Source organism: Oncorhynchus tshawytscha, linkage group LG13 (genome assembly GCF_018296145.1).
Source record: "Oncorhynchus tshawytscha isolate Ot180627B linkage group LG13, Otsh_v2.0, whole genome shotgun sequence".
Classification (NCBI taxonomy): Eukaryota; Metazoa; Chordata; class Actinopteri; order Salmoniformes; family Salmonidae; genus Oncorhynchus; species Oncorhynchus tshawytscha.
Window position 1 is genome coordinate 84,650,768 of NC_056441.1, and position 13,470 is coordinate 84,664,237.

At 43.2% G+C, this 13,470-nt stretch overlaps 1 protein-coding gene across 1 annotated transcript in view; it reads left to right on the forward strand.

Annotated features, from left to right (window-relative positions):
* The window catches only part of LOC112266197 (1-phosphatidylinositol 4,5-bisphosphate phosphodiesterase eta-1), a 330,113-nt gene that overhangs the window by 240,582 nt on the left and 76,061 nt on the right, over positions 1-13,470 (forward strand). The gene's annotated exons all lie outside the window — the stretch shown is intronic.

The following is a 13,470-nucleotide window of genomic DNA, read 5'->3' on the forward strand; positions in this document are numbered from 1 at the left end:
CTCGGCCAAGCCTTCCCCATTTCTCCTTCTCCCAAATCCGTTCAGCTGATGTTCTGAAAGAGCTTCAAAATCTGGACCCCTACAAATCAGCCGGGCTAGACAATCTGGACCCTTTCTTTCTAAAATGATCTGCCGAAATTGTTGCCACCCCTATTACTAGCCTGTTCAACCTCTCTTTCATGTCGTCTGAGATTCCCAAAGATTGGAAAGCAGCTGCGGTCATCCCCCTCTTCAAAGGGGGGGACACTCTTGACCCAAACTGCTACAGACCTATATCTATCCTACCATGCCTTTCTAAGGTCTTCGAAAGCCAAGTCAACAAACAGATTACCGACCATTTCGAATTTCACCATACCTTCTCTACTATGCAATCTGGTTTCACAGCTGGTCATGGGTGCACCTCAGCCACGCTCAAGGTCCTAAACGATATCTTAACCGCCATTGATAAGAAACATTACTGTGCAGCTGTATTCATTGATCTGGCCAAGGCTTTCGACTCCGTCAATCACCACATCCTCATCGGCAGACTCGACAGCCTTGGTTTCTCAAATGATTGCCTCGCCTGGTTCACCAACTACTTCTCTAATAGAGTTCAGTGTGTCAAATCGGAGAGTCTGCTGTCCGGACCTCTGGCAGTCTCTATGGGGGTGCCACAGGGTTCAATTATTGGACCGACTCTCTTCTCTGTATACATCAATGATGTCGCTCTTGCTGCTGGTGAGTCTCTGATCCACCTCTACGCAGACGACACCATTCAGTATACTTCTAGCCCTTCTTTGGACACTGTGTTAACAACCCTCCAGGCAAGCTTCAATGCCATACAACTCTCCTTCCGTGGCCTCCAATTGCTCTTAAATACAAGTAAAACTAAATGCATGCTCTTCAACCGATCGCTGCCTGCACCTGCCCACCTGTCCAACATCACTACTCTGGAAGGCTCTGACTTAGAATACGTGGACAACTACAAATACCTAGGTGTCTGGTTAGACTGTAAACTCTCCTTCCAGACCCACATCAAACATCTCCAATCCAAAGTTAAATCTAGAATCGGCTTCCTATTCCGCATCACTCATGCTGCCAAACATACCCTTGTAAAACTGACCATCCTACCAATCCTCGACTTCGGCGATGTCATTTACAAAATAGCCTCCAATACCCTACTCAACAAATTGGATGCAGTCTATCACAGTGCAATCCGTTTTGTCACCAAAGCCCCATATACTACCCACCATTGCGACCTGTACGCTCTCATTGGCTGGCCCTCGCTTCATACTCGTCGCCAAACCCACTGGCTCCATGTCATCTACAAGACCCTGCTAGGTAAAGTCCCCCCTTATCTCAGCTCGCTGGTCACCATAGCTTGTCCCACCTGTAGCACACGCTCCAGCAGGTATATCTCTCTAGTCACCCCCAAAACCAATTCTTTCTTTGGCCGCCTCTCCTTCCAGTTCTCTGCTGCCAATGACTGGAACGAACTACAAAAATCTCTGAAACTGGAAACACTTATCTCCCTCACTAGCTTTAAGCACCAACTGTCAGAGCAGCTCACAGATTACTGCACCTGTACATAGCCCATCTATAATTTAGCCAAAACAACTACCTCTTTCCCTACTGTATTTATTTTATTTATTTATTTATTTTGCTCCTTTGCACCCCATTATTTTTATTTCTACTTTGCACATTATTCCACTGCAAATCTACCATTCCAGTGTTTTACTTGCTATATTGTATTTACCTTGCCACCATGGCCTTTTTTTGCCTTTACCTCCCTTATCTCACCTCATTTGCTCAAAATGAACACCGATCAGAATAAATGTATCTTTCTTCTCTTTCTCATGATGAAAGTGTCGAGACGGTGCGTTAAGTCCCAGACTAAAATGTAGCCTTTGACAGGTGTCACGTTCTGACCTTTATTTCCTTTGTTTTGTATTTATTTAGTATGGTCAGGGCGTGAGTTGGGTGGGCAGTCTATGTTTGTTTTTCTATGTTTTGGGGCATTTCTATGTTTCGGCTTAGTATGGTTCTCAATCAGAGGCAGGTGTCATTAGTTGTCTCTGATTGAGAATCATACTTAGGTAGCCTGGGTTGCACTGTTTGTTTGTGGGTGATTGTCTATGTAAGGGAATACCCCCCTGAAGTGGACAAAAATGAATGGGAAGTCATTGGCATCGGACAAACCATATACACATTGGCCAATACCAACCAATTCGGCGTTGATTCGTGCAAAGTGTATTGCAACTGCCATATGGCGATTGCCTATTGTAACACTTTAAAAATTCAACAGGTGGCGAATTCGCTCCACCATGGTTTTTCATATTGGGAAATGTCACCCAAGTCAACATCCAAAAGCAAAATTTTGAAAAAATGATTTTTTGTCAAAAACTTATCACCCCTTAAAAAGTGCTTTCTGGACCTTTTTCGAAATTCTTTCGATTTTTTTGTCAATTACACATGTGTAAGAACTGTATGAATATACTTTTGTCCAATTTTATCATCATATTTTTTTTTTTTTTTTTTTTACATGGGCATAAGTAATATGTTTTGTCCATTTTCAATATGATTTCATAGGAAGTCAAAAGTCAAAAGTCAAAAATGTCAAAATTTTGTAAAAAACTTCACACACCCTTAAAAAAGTGCTTTCTGGACCGTTTTTTGTAATTTTGTGTCAATTACACACGTATAAGAACTGTATCAACATACTTTAGTTGTATTCTACCATATGAAATTTGACATGCTCAAAAATGCAAAATTGACTGGCCTGATGAACACAGGATGGCCGGGCAGTGATAGTTGTTCCTTTCCATCACTCGTTGTGTTGATTTCATCATGTCCATTTGCTGATGTTTTTTCACATACAATCATATTGCAAGTGCACGTGCATTTGCAATATGGTTCAATGGGCATTTACCATATGAAATTTGACATGCTCAAAAATCATGCAGAAATGCAAAATTGACTGGCCAGATGAACTCGGGATGGCCTGGCAGTGATAGTTGCTCCTTTCCATCGCTCGTTGTGTTGACTTCATCCTGTCCATTTTGTGATGTCTTTTCACATACAATCATATTGCAAGTGCACGTGCATTTGCAATATGGTTCAATGGGCATTTACCATATGAAATTTGACATGCTCAAAAATGCAAAATTGACTGGCCTGATGAACACAGGATGGCCGAGCAGTGATAGTTGTTCCTTTCCATCACTCGTTGTGTTGATTTCATCATGTCCATTTGGTGATGTCTTTTCACATACAATCATATTGCAAGTGCACGTGCATTTGCAATATGGTTCAATGGGCATTTACCATATGAAATTTGACATGCTCAAAAATCATGCAGAAATGCAAAATTGACTGGCCAGATGAACTCGGGATGGCCTGGCAGTGATAGTTGCTCCTTTCCATCGCTCGTTGTGTTGACTTCATCTGTCCATTTTGTGATGTCTTTTCACATACAATCCATTTTGTGATGTCTTTTCACATACAATCATATTGCAAGTGCACGTGCATTTGCAATATGGTTCCATTTACCATTTGACTGGCCTGATGAACACAGGATGGCCGAGCAGTGATAGTTGTTCCTTTCCATCACTCGTTGTGATTTCATCATGTCCATTTGGTGATGTCTTTTCACATACAATCATATTGCAAGTGCACGTGCATTTGCAATATGGTTCAATGGGCATTTACCATATGAAATTTGACATGCTCAAAAATGCAAAATTGACTGGCCTGATGAACACAGGATGGCCGAGCAGTGATAGTTGTTCCTTTCCATCACTCGTTGTGTTGATTTCATCATGTCCATTTGGTGGTGTTTTTCACTATAGAATCATATTGCAAATGCACGTGCATTGTTGTGCAACTGGTAACCCAAAAATAAAAATATGGTTGTAAATGCATTTACCGGCTCCTATTGTCCATGCCCGCTATGGGAGTACCCTACTACGACCCTCTATCCATGGGGGCCGCCCTGAGTGCTTTATGGACTGTTTAAAATAGGCACCTGGTAACCCAAAAATAAAAATATGGTTGTAAAATGCAAGCGAGCTACGGTCAAGCGGGATATCTCGTTGAACTCGGCACGGCCTAGGGATTATGGTAATGCCATTGCCTGCTCTCTGTGTCTTTAAGCACCGCACTTTGTCACTCCATCCTTGCTGTGTGTGTGTATGAGAGCTTTTCTTTGACATCTCCTGGGGGAAATGACTGATTTACAGTTTAGGAGGGTTACCTAGTCACACATATGAAGTTTTGGAGAGATGTGACTTTTCTAACCCTTCAAAACAGACAGTGTGACCCAATTAAAGGCACTTCCGGTTGGCACAGGAAGCTATAAGTCAACACATGTCTTGACTGACATAGAAACCTACAGAATCCTGAGTTTTAAGTCTTTAAGTTAAGAATTGACCTATCTACGATATACACAGTGTTGAATGGGGTCATTTTCACCTTTGAAGGTGATGTACATCAAAACACCTTTTGGGTCAATTTAACCACTTCCGTTTGCTCCAGGAAGCTTAGAATCGACACAGGTAGACCTCATAGTGGTCTGATGGACTGTTACTGAAGACAGGTTCATAAGGCATTCATAACCCACATAGGCTTCAGGTTGAATTTAGGAGTGCAGGCAATGTATTCCTATGGGGAGAGAAGTCAATGCAAACTTTTTGATGTAAACACCTTCTTTTAACTGTTAAGGGTTAATGCCACAGGGTCAAGGTTAGGCTTGCACGGATCGGGAGGACCTTAGGAACGTACCTGAGGTCGAATTGTGCTTCTCACCCTAACGGTTCTCTCACTGCCACCCAAAATCAAATGACATTGTGGGGCAGGCTTCATTTTGGGCCTTCTTTTTTTCAAGGTCGCTGCACTCAGAACGAGCTACGGTCAAGCGGGGCATCTCGTTGAACTCGGCACAGTCTGGAGACTATGGTGATGCCATTTTTTGTGTTGATTTCAGAATGCCATTTTGGTGATGGTCCCTCTCCGTTTAAACACATTGCAAATGTACAAAAGTCAACTAGCAAGTCAGTGTCCATCAGTCAATTAGATGTCATTATGACACCAAACTGATATCAATTAACACCAAACCCACTTTTTCCTACTCATTTAGAAGCCAACTATCACATATGTCAGAGCAGTCCCATAATTCACAGCGCCTTCGGTTTAAAACATAATAAAAACGTAAAACACATAGTTACGTTCTAGCTGCGGGTCCAGGTCGGACATTATGTGAAGGCCTATGTGAGGCGACCCCGAATCCCGAGTTTCGGCTCGATAGGTCCTTCGGTGCCCGAGTAAAACCCTAATTGGTGCTGAAAATCCACTTTTTTCCATGCCTTGCTACGGGGTCCTTGAATGAGCTATCGGACAGAAACGTTGGGGTCTGTCTCTATGGGCCGAGCCGGTTTCAATGCACCTAGCCTTGCGTCTCTGAGACTTTTCTAAATGTCGTCATTTTCGTAATGGTCAAAATGAATTGAAATCATTGCAAATGTACGAGGCTGTTTCTCGGTCCGAGAACCTTCTAGAGCCACCTAACTCACCACGCACTATCGACCTGAGGTCTAGAACAGGTTTCTAAAGTTTCGGAACTCTAGGTCTGACGGTTCTTTTTAGCTCGAACAAAGCTAACTATTGCAGTCACTGTCTGTCTCTACGCACCCCAATACGTCCCTCCTTCCAAGTTGTGTTTTAGTGTGATTTATTTTTCCTTTGAAATTTTATGGGAAAAATGACTGATTTACAGTTCATGGGGGTTGCCTAATCACATATATGAAGTTTTGGAAAGATCTGACTTTTTTAACCCCTCGAAACAGCCCCTGAGACACCAATTATGACACTTCCGGTTGGCACAGGAAGCTATAAGTCAACACATATCCTCATTGGGGTATGCTGTTACAGAATCCTGAGTTTTAAGTCTTTACGTTAAGAATTGACTGATTTACACAGGGTTGAATGCACTATGTCTATCAAACTGCAGGCAGGGTATGGATATACACTTTTAGGGTGATTTTAACCACTTCCGGTTGCTCAAGGAAGCTTAGAATCAACACAGGTAGACCTCATAGTGGCCTGATGGACTGTTACCGAAGACAGGTTCATACGGCATTCATAACCCATATAGGCTTCAGGTTGAATTTAGGGGTGCAGGCAATGTATTCCTATGGGGAGAGAAGTCAATGCAAACTGTTTGATGTAAACACCTTCTTTTAACTGTTAAGGGTTAATGCCACACGGTCAAGGTTAGGCTTGCACGGATCGGAAGGACCTTAGGAACATTCCTGTGGTTGAATTTTCCTTCTAAACCTAACGGTTCTGCCGCTGTCACCCAAAAGCAAATGACGTTGTGGGGCAGGCTTCATTTTGGGCCTACTTTTCTAATGGTCGCTGCGCGCCAGACCGAGCGAGCTACGGTCAAGCGGGATATCTCGTTGAACTCGGCACAGCCTAGGGATTATGGTAATGCCATTGCCTGCTCTCTGTGTCTTTCAGCAACGCAGTTTTTCACTCCATCCTTGCTGTGTGTGTGTATGAGAGCTTTTCTTTGACATCTCCTGGGGGAAATGACTGATTTACAGTTTAGGAGGGTTATCTAGTCACACATATGAAGTTTTGGAGAGATGTGACTTTTCTAACCCTTGGGCATTTACCATATGAAATTTGACATGCTCAAAAATGCAAAATTGACTGGCCTGATGAACACAGGATGGCCGAGCAGTGATAGTTGTTCCTTTCCATCACCCGTTGTGTTGATTTCATCATGTCCATTTGGTGATGTTTTTCACTATAGAATCATATTGCAAATGCACAAGCATTGTTGTGCAACTGGTAACCCAAAAAATAAAACATGGTCCTACATGCATTTACCGGTCATTCTGATTTTAATGCCCGATATAGGAGTACCCTACTACGGCCCTCTTTCCATAGGGGCCGTCCTGAGTGATGTATGGACACTTTAACATGTTCTGATGGATACTCATTGCTGTGCACCTGTTGAGGTGATTGAACATGTGCAACTGGTAACCCAAAAATTAAAATATGCTCCAAAATGCATTTAAGGGTCATTCTCATATTAATGCCCTGTTATAGGAGTACCCTACTACGGCCCTCTCTCTCTGTCGGGGGCATCCTGAGTGATTTATGGACACTTTAAAATATCACGATGGATACTGATTGTTGTGCAACTGGTGATTGAAAACGTGCAACTGGTAACCCAAAAAATAAAACATGGTCCTACATGCATTTTCCGGTCATGCTGATTTTAATGCCCGATATAGGAGTACCCTACTACGGCCCTCTTTCCATAGGGGCCGTCCTGAGTGATGTATGGACACTTTAACATGTTCTGATGGATACTCATTGCTGTGCACCTGTTGAGGTGATTGAACATGTGCAACTGGTAACCCAAAAATTAAAATATGCTCCAAAATGCATTTAAGGGTCATTCTCATATTAATGCCCGCTATGGAAGCACCCTACTACGGCCCTCTTTCCGTGGGGGCCGTCATTTAGTGCTTTATGGACTGTTTAAAATATCACGATGGATACTGATTGTTGTGCAACTGGTGATTGAAAACGTGCAACTGGTAAAAACCAACAAAAAAATTAAAATATGGACCTCCAGGCTTGTAGGCCCTTACTCACCACCCAGGTAACACTCCTCTATTTCCGGGGATGATTCCAGCATGGGACCCCCCACATCCACAACCTCGCACACCAGGTGAACCAGGGCACCCACACTTAAGCACCCTCCCTCGGGCTATAAAGCAGATAGCTGCGCTGTTAGGAACCGCGTGCACCTGGTGACCCAAAATAGAAGTTGTGCATCTGGGAACCCAAAATAAAGTGGGTGCACCTGGGAACCCAAAATAAAGTGGGTGCACCTGGGAACCCAAAAATTAAAATATGGTCCTAAATGCATTTAAGGGTCATTCTCAAATTAATGCCCGATATGGAAGCACCCTACTACGGCCCTCTCTCTGTCAGGGCCGTCCTGAGTGCTTTGTGGACTGTTTAAAATATTACGATGGATACTGATTGTTGTGCACCCGGTAACCCAAAAATTAAAATATGCTCCAAAATGCATTTACCGGTCATTCTGATATTAATGCCCGCTATGGGAACACAGGATGGCCGGGCAGTGATAGTTGTTCCTTTCCATCACTCGTTGTGTTGATTTCATCATGTCCATTTGGTGATGTTTTTCACATACAATCATATTGCAAGTGCACGTGCATTTGCAATATGGTTCAATGGGCATTTACCATATGAAATTTGACATGCTCAAAAATCATGCAGAAATGCAAAATTGACTGGCCAGATGAACTCGGGATGGCCTGGCAGTGATAGTTGCTCCTTTCCATCGCTCGTTGTGTTGACTTCATTTTTTGTGATGTCTTTTCACATACAATCATATTGCAAGTGCACGTGCATTTGCAATATGGTTCAATGGGCATTTACCATATGAAATTTGACATGCTCAAAAATGCAAAATTGACTGGCCTGATGAACACAGGATGGCCGAGCAGTGATAGTTGTTCCTTTCCATCACTCGTTGTGTTGATTTCATCATGTCCATTTGGTGATGTCTTTTCACATACAATCATATTGCAAGTGCACGTGCATTTGCAATATGGTTCAATGGGCATTTACCATATGAAATTTGACATGCTCAAAAATGCAAAATTGACTGGCCTGATGAACACAGGATGGCCGAGCAGTGATAGTTGTTCCTTTCCATCACTCGTTGTGTTGATTTCATCATGTCCATTTGGTGGTGTTTTTTCACTATAGAATCATATTGCAAATGCACGTGCATTGTTGTGCAACTGGTAACCCAAAAATAAAAATATGGTTGTAAATGCATTTACCGGGACTTATTGTCCATGCCCGCTATGGGAGTACCCTACTACGACCCTCTATCCATGGGGGCCGCCCTGAGTGCTTTATGGACTGTTTAAAATAGGCACCTGGTAACCCAAAAATAAAAATATGGTTGTAAAATGCAAGCGAGCTACGGTCAAGCGGGATATCTCGTTGAACTCGGCACGGCCTAGGGATTATGGTAATGCCATTGCCTGCTCTCTGTGTCTTTAAGCACCGCACTTTGTCACTCCATCCTTGCTGTGTGTGTGTATGAGAGCTTTTCTTTGACATCTCCTGGGGGAAATGACTGATTTACAGTTTAGGAGGGTTACCTAGTCACACATATGAAGTTTTGGAGAGATGTGACTTTTCTAACCCTTCAAAACAGACAGTGTGACCCAATTAAAGGCACTTCCGGTTGGCACAGGAAGCTATAAGTCAACACATGTCTTGACTGACATAGAAACCTACAGAATCCTGAGTTTTAAGTCTTTAAGTTAAGAATTGACCTATCTACGATCTACACAGTGTTGAATGGGGTCATTTTCACCTTTGAAGGTGATGTACATCAAAACACCTTTTGGGTCAATTTAACCACTTCCGTTTGCTCCAGGAAGCTTAGAATCGACACAGGTAGACCTCATAGTGGTCTGATGGACTGTCACCGAAGACAGGTTCATTAGGCATTCATAACCCACATAGGCTTCAGGTTGAATTTAGAGGTGCAGGCAATGTATTCCTATGGGGAGAGAAGTCAATGCAAACTGTTTGATGTAAACACCTTCTTTTAACTGTTAAGGGTTAATGCCACAGGGTCAAGGTTAGGCTTGCACGGATCGGGAGGACCTTAGGAACGTACCTGAGGTCGAATTGTGCTTCTCACCCTAACGGTTCTCTCACTGCCACCCAAAATCAAATGACATTGTGGGGCAGGCTTCATTTTGGGCCTTCTTTTTTTTTTCAAGGTCGCTGCACTCAGAACGAGCTACGGTCAAGCGGGGCATCTCGTTGAACTCGGCACAGTCTGGAGACTATGGTGATGCCATTTTTTGTGTTGATTTCAGAATGCCATTTTGGTGATGGTCCCTCTCCGTTTAAACACATTGCAAATGTACAAAAGTCAACTAGCAAGTCAGTGTCCATCAGTCAATTAGATGTCATTATGACACCAAACTGATATCAATTAACACCAAACCCACTTTTTCCTACTCATTTAGAAGCCAACTATCACATATGTCAGAGCAGTCCCATAATTCACAGCGCCTTCGGTTTAAAACATAATAAAAACGTAAAACACATAGTTACGTTCTAGCTGCGGGTCCAGGTCGGACATTATGTGAAGGCCTATGTGAGGCGACCCCGAATCCCGAGTTTCGGCTCGATAGGTCCTTCGGTGCCCGAGTAAAACCCTAATTGGTGCTGAAAATCCACTTTTTTCCATGCCTTGCTACGGGGTCCTTGAATGAGCTATCGGACAGAAACGTTGGGGTCTGTCTCTATGGGCCGAGCCGGTTTCAATGCACCTAGCCTTGCGTCTCTGAGACTTTTCTAAATGTCGTCATTTTCGTAATGGTCAAAATGAATTGAAATCATTGCAAATGTACGAGGCTGTTTCTCGGTCCGAGAACCTTCTAGAGCCACCTAACTCACCACGCACTATCGACCTGAGGTCTAGAACAGGTTTCTAAAGTTTCGAACTCTAGGTCTGACGGTTCTTTTTAGCTCGAACAAAGCTAACTATTGCAGTCACTGTCTGTCTCTACGCACCCCAATACGTCCCTCCTTCCAAGTTGTGTTTTAGTGTGATTTATTTTTCCTTTGAAATTTTATGGGAAAAATGACTGATTTACAGTTCATGGGGGTTGCCTAATCACATATATGAAGTTTTGGAAAGATCTGACTTTTTAACCCCTCGAAACAGCCCCTGAGACACCAATTATGACACTTCCGGTTGGCACAGGAAGCTATAAGTCAACACATATCCTCATTGGCGTATGCTGTTACAGAATCCTGAGTTTTAAGTCTTTACGTTAAGAATTGACTGATTTACACAGGGTTGAATGCACTATGTCTATCAAACTGCAGGCAGGGTATGGATATACACTTTTAGGGTGATTTTAACCACTTCCGGTTGCTCAAGGAAGCTTAGAATCAACACAGGTAGACCTCATAGTGGCCTGATGGACTGTTACCGAAGACAGGTTCATACGGCATTCATAACCCATATAGGCTTCAGGTTGAATTTAGGGGTGCAGGCAATGTATTCCTATGGGGAGAGAAGTCAATGCAAACTGTTTGATGTAAACACCTTCTTTTAACTGTTAAGGGTTAATGCCACACGGTCAAGGTTAGGCTTGCACGGATCGGAAGGACCTTAGGAACATTCCTGTGGTTGAATTTTCCTTCTAAACCTAACGGTTCTGCCGCTGTCACCCAAAAGCAAATGACGTTGTGGGGCAGGCTTCATTTTGGGCCTACTTTTCTAATGGTCGCTGCGCTCAGACCGAGCGAGCTACGGTCAAGCGGGATATCTCGTTGAACTCGGCACAGCCTAGGGATTATGGTAATGCCATTGCCTGCTCTCTGTGTCTTTCAGCAACGCAGTTTTTCACTCCATCCTTGCTGTGTGTGTGTATGAGAGCTTTTCTTTGACATCTCCTGGGGGAAATGACTGATTTACAGTTTAGGAGGGTTATCTAGTCACACATATGAAGTTTTGGAGAGATGTGACTTTTCTAACCCTTGGGCATTTACCATATGAAATTTGACATGCTCAAAAATGCAAAATTGACTGGCCTGATGAACACAGGATGGCCGAGCAGTGATAGTTGTTCCTTTCCATCACCCGTTGTGTTGATTTCATCATGTCCATTTGGTGATGTTTTTTCACTATAGAATCATATTGCAAATGCACAAGCATTGTTGTGCAACTGGTAACCCAAAAAATAAAACATGGTCCTACATGCATTTACCGGTCATTCTGATTTTAATGCCCGATATAGGAGTACCCTACTACGGCCCTCTTTCCATAGGGGCCGTCCTGAGTGATGTATGGACACTTTAACATGTTCTGATGGATACTCATTGCTGTGCACCTGTTGAGGTGATTGAACATGTGCAACTGGTAACCCAAAAATTAAAATATGCTCCAAAATGCATTTAAGGGTCATTCTCATATTAATGCCCTGTTATAGGAGTACCCTACTACGGCCCTCTCTCTCTGTCGGGGGCATCCTGAGTGATTTATGCACACTTTAAAATATCACGATGGATACTGATTGTTGTGCAACTGGTGATTGAAAACGTGCAACTGGTAACCCAAAAAATAAAACATGGTCCTACATGCATTTTCCGGTCATGCTGATTTTAATGCCCGATATAGGAGTACCCTACTACGGCCCTCTTTCCATAGGGGCCGTCCTGAGTGATGTTAGTGGCCTGTGTCAGCACAGGTCTATGTTGTAGCTTCACGGTCATCATTTGTTTATTGTTTTGTATACAGTTTCAGTACTTTCTTTATTAAAGATTTACCATGGACACTTACCAAGCCGCATTTTGGTCCGACTCTCCTTTTCGCCTCTCCTCTTCGGAAGAAGAGGAGGAAGACCGTGACAACAGGTCAACTAAAAAATGCCACAAGTGAATGAAAGAGTCTCAGGAGTAAAATGAAATGGATGAATCCAGAGTAGTGACAACCTGTCATTCAGGGACTCACCAGATTAGCAACAAAAACATTTTTATAATAATTTATAAAAATGTTTTGCATGTTATTTTGCCGGTAATCAAACAATGTGTATAAACTAAATTTTCAGTTGATATTTTATGAGTTGTTGAGTTTCCAAGATATAAAATCACCATTAATCCAGAGAGATTGAAGTGACATGGATTTTGCAAACCTAAAACTCAGGAAATAGATGGCTGAAAAGCAGATTCTCAGGTGGGCGGGCTATGCGCATTGGTGCTTTTCAATGTGTGTGTGTGTGTGTGTGTGTGTGTGTGTGTGTGTGTGTGTGTGTGTGTGTGTGTGTGTGTGTGTGTGTGTGTGTGTGTGTGTGTGTGTGTGTGTATGTATGTATGTATGTGTGTGTGTTTGTAAAACACATATAGTGTCACGCCCTGATCTGTTTCACTTTGTCCTTGTGCTTGTCTCCACCCCCTCCAGGTGTCGCCCATCTTCCCCAATTATCCCCTGGGTATTTATACCTGTGTTATCTGTCTGTGCCAGTTCATCTTGTTTGTTCAAGACTACCAGCGTTTAGTGTCTGAGCCCCTGCTTTTTCCAGACTCTCTTTTCTCAACCTCCTGGTTTTGACCCCTGTCTGTCCTGACTCCAAGCCCCCCTGCCTGACAACTCTGGCTGAGCCTGCCTGCCGTCCTGTACCTTGGCCCCACTCTGGATTACCGACCTCTGCCTGACCTGACCCTGGGTCTGCCTGCCGTCCTGTACCTTGGCCCCACTACTCTAGGTTTATCGACCCCTGCCCGCCTTGACCTGTCGTTTGCCTGCCCCTGTTGTTACAATAAACATTGTTACCTCTACACAGTCTGCACATGGGTCTTAACTGAAACCTGATACATAGTACATTCACATGTTCAGTCTTA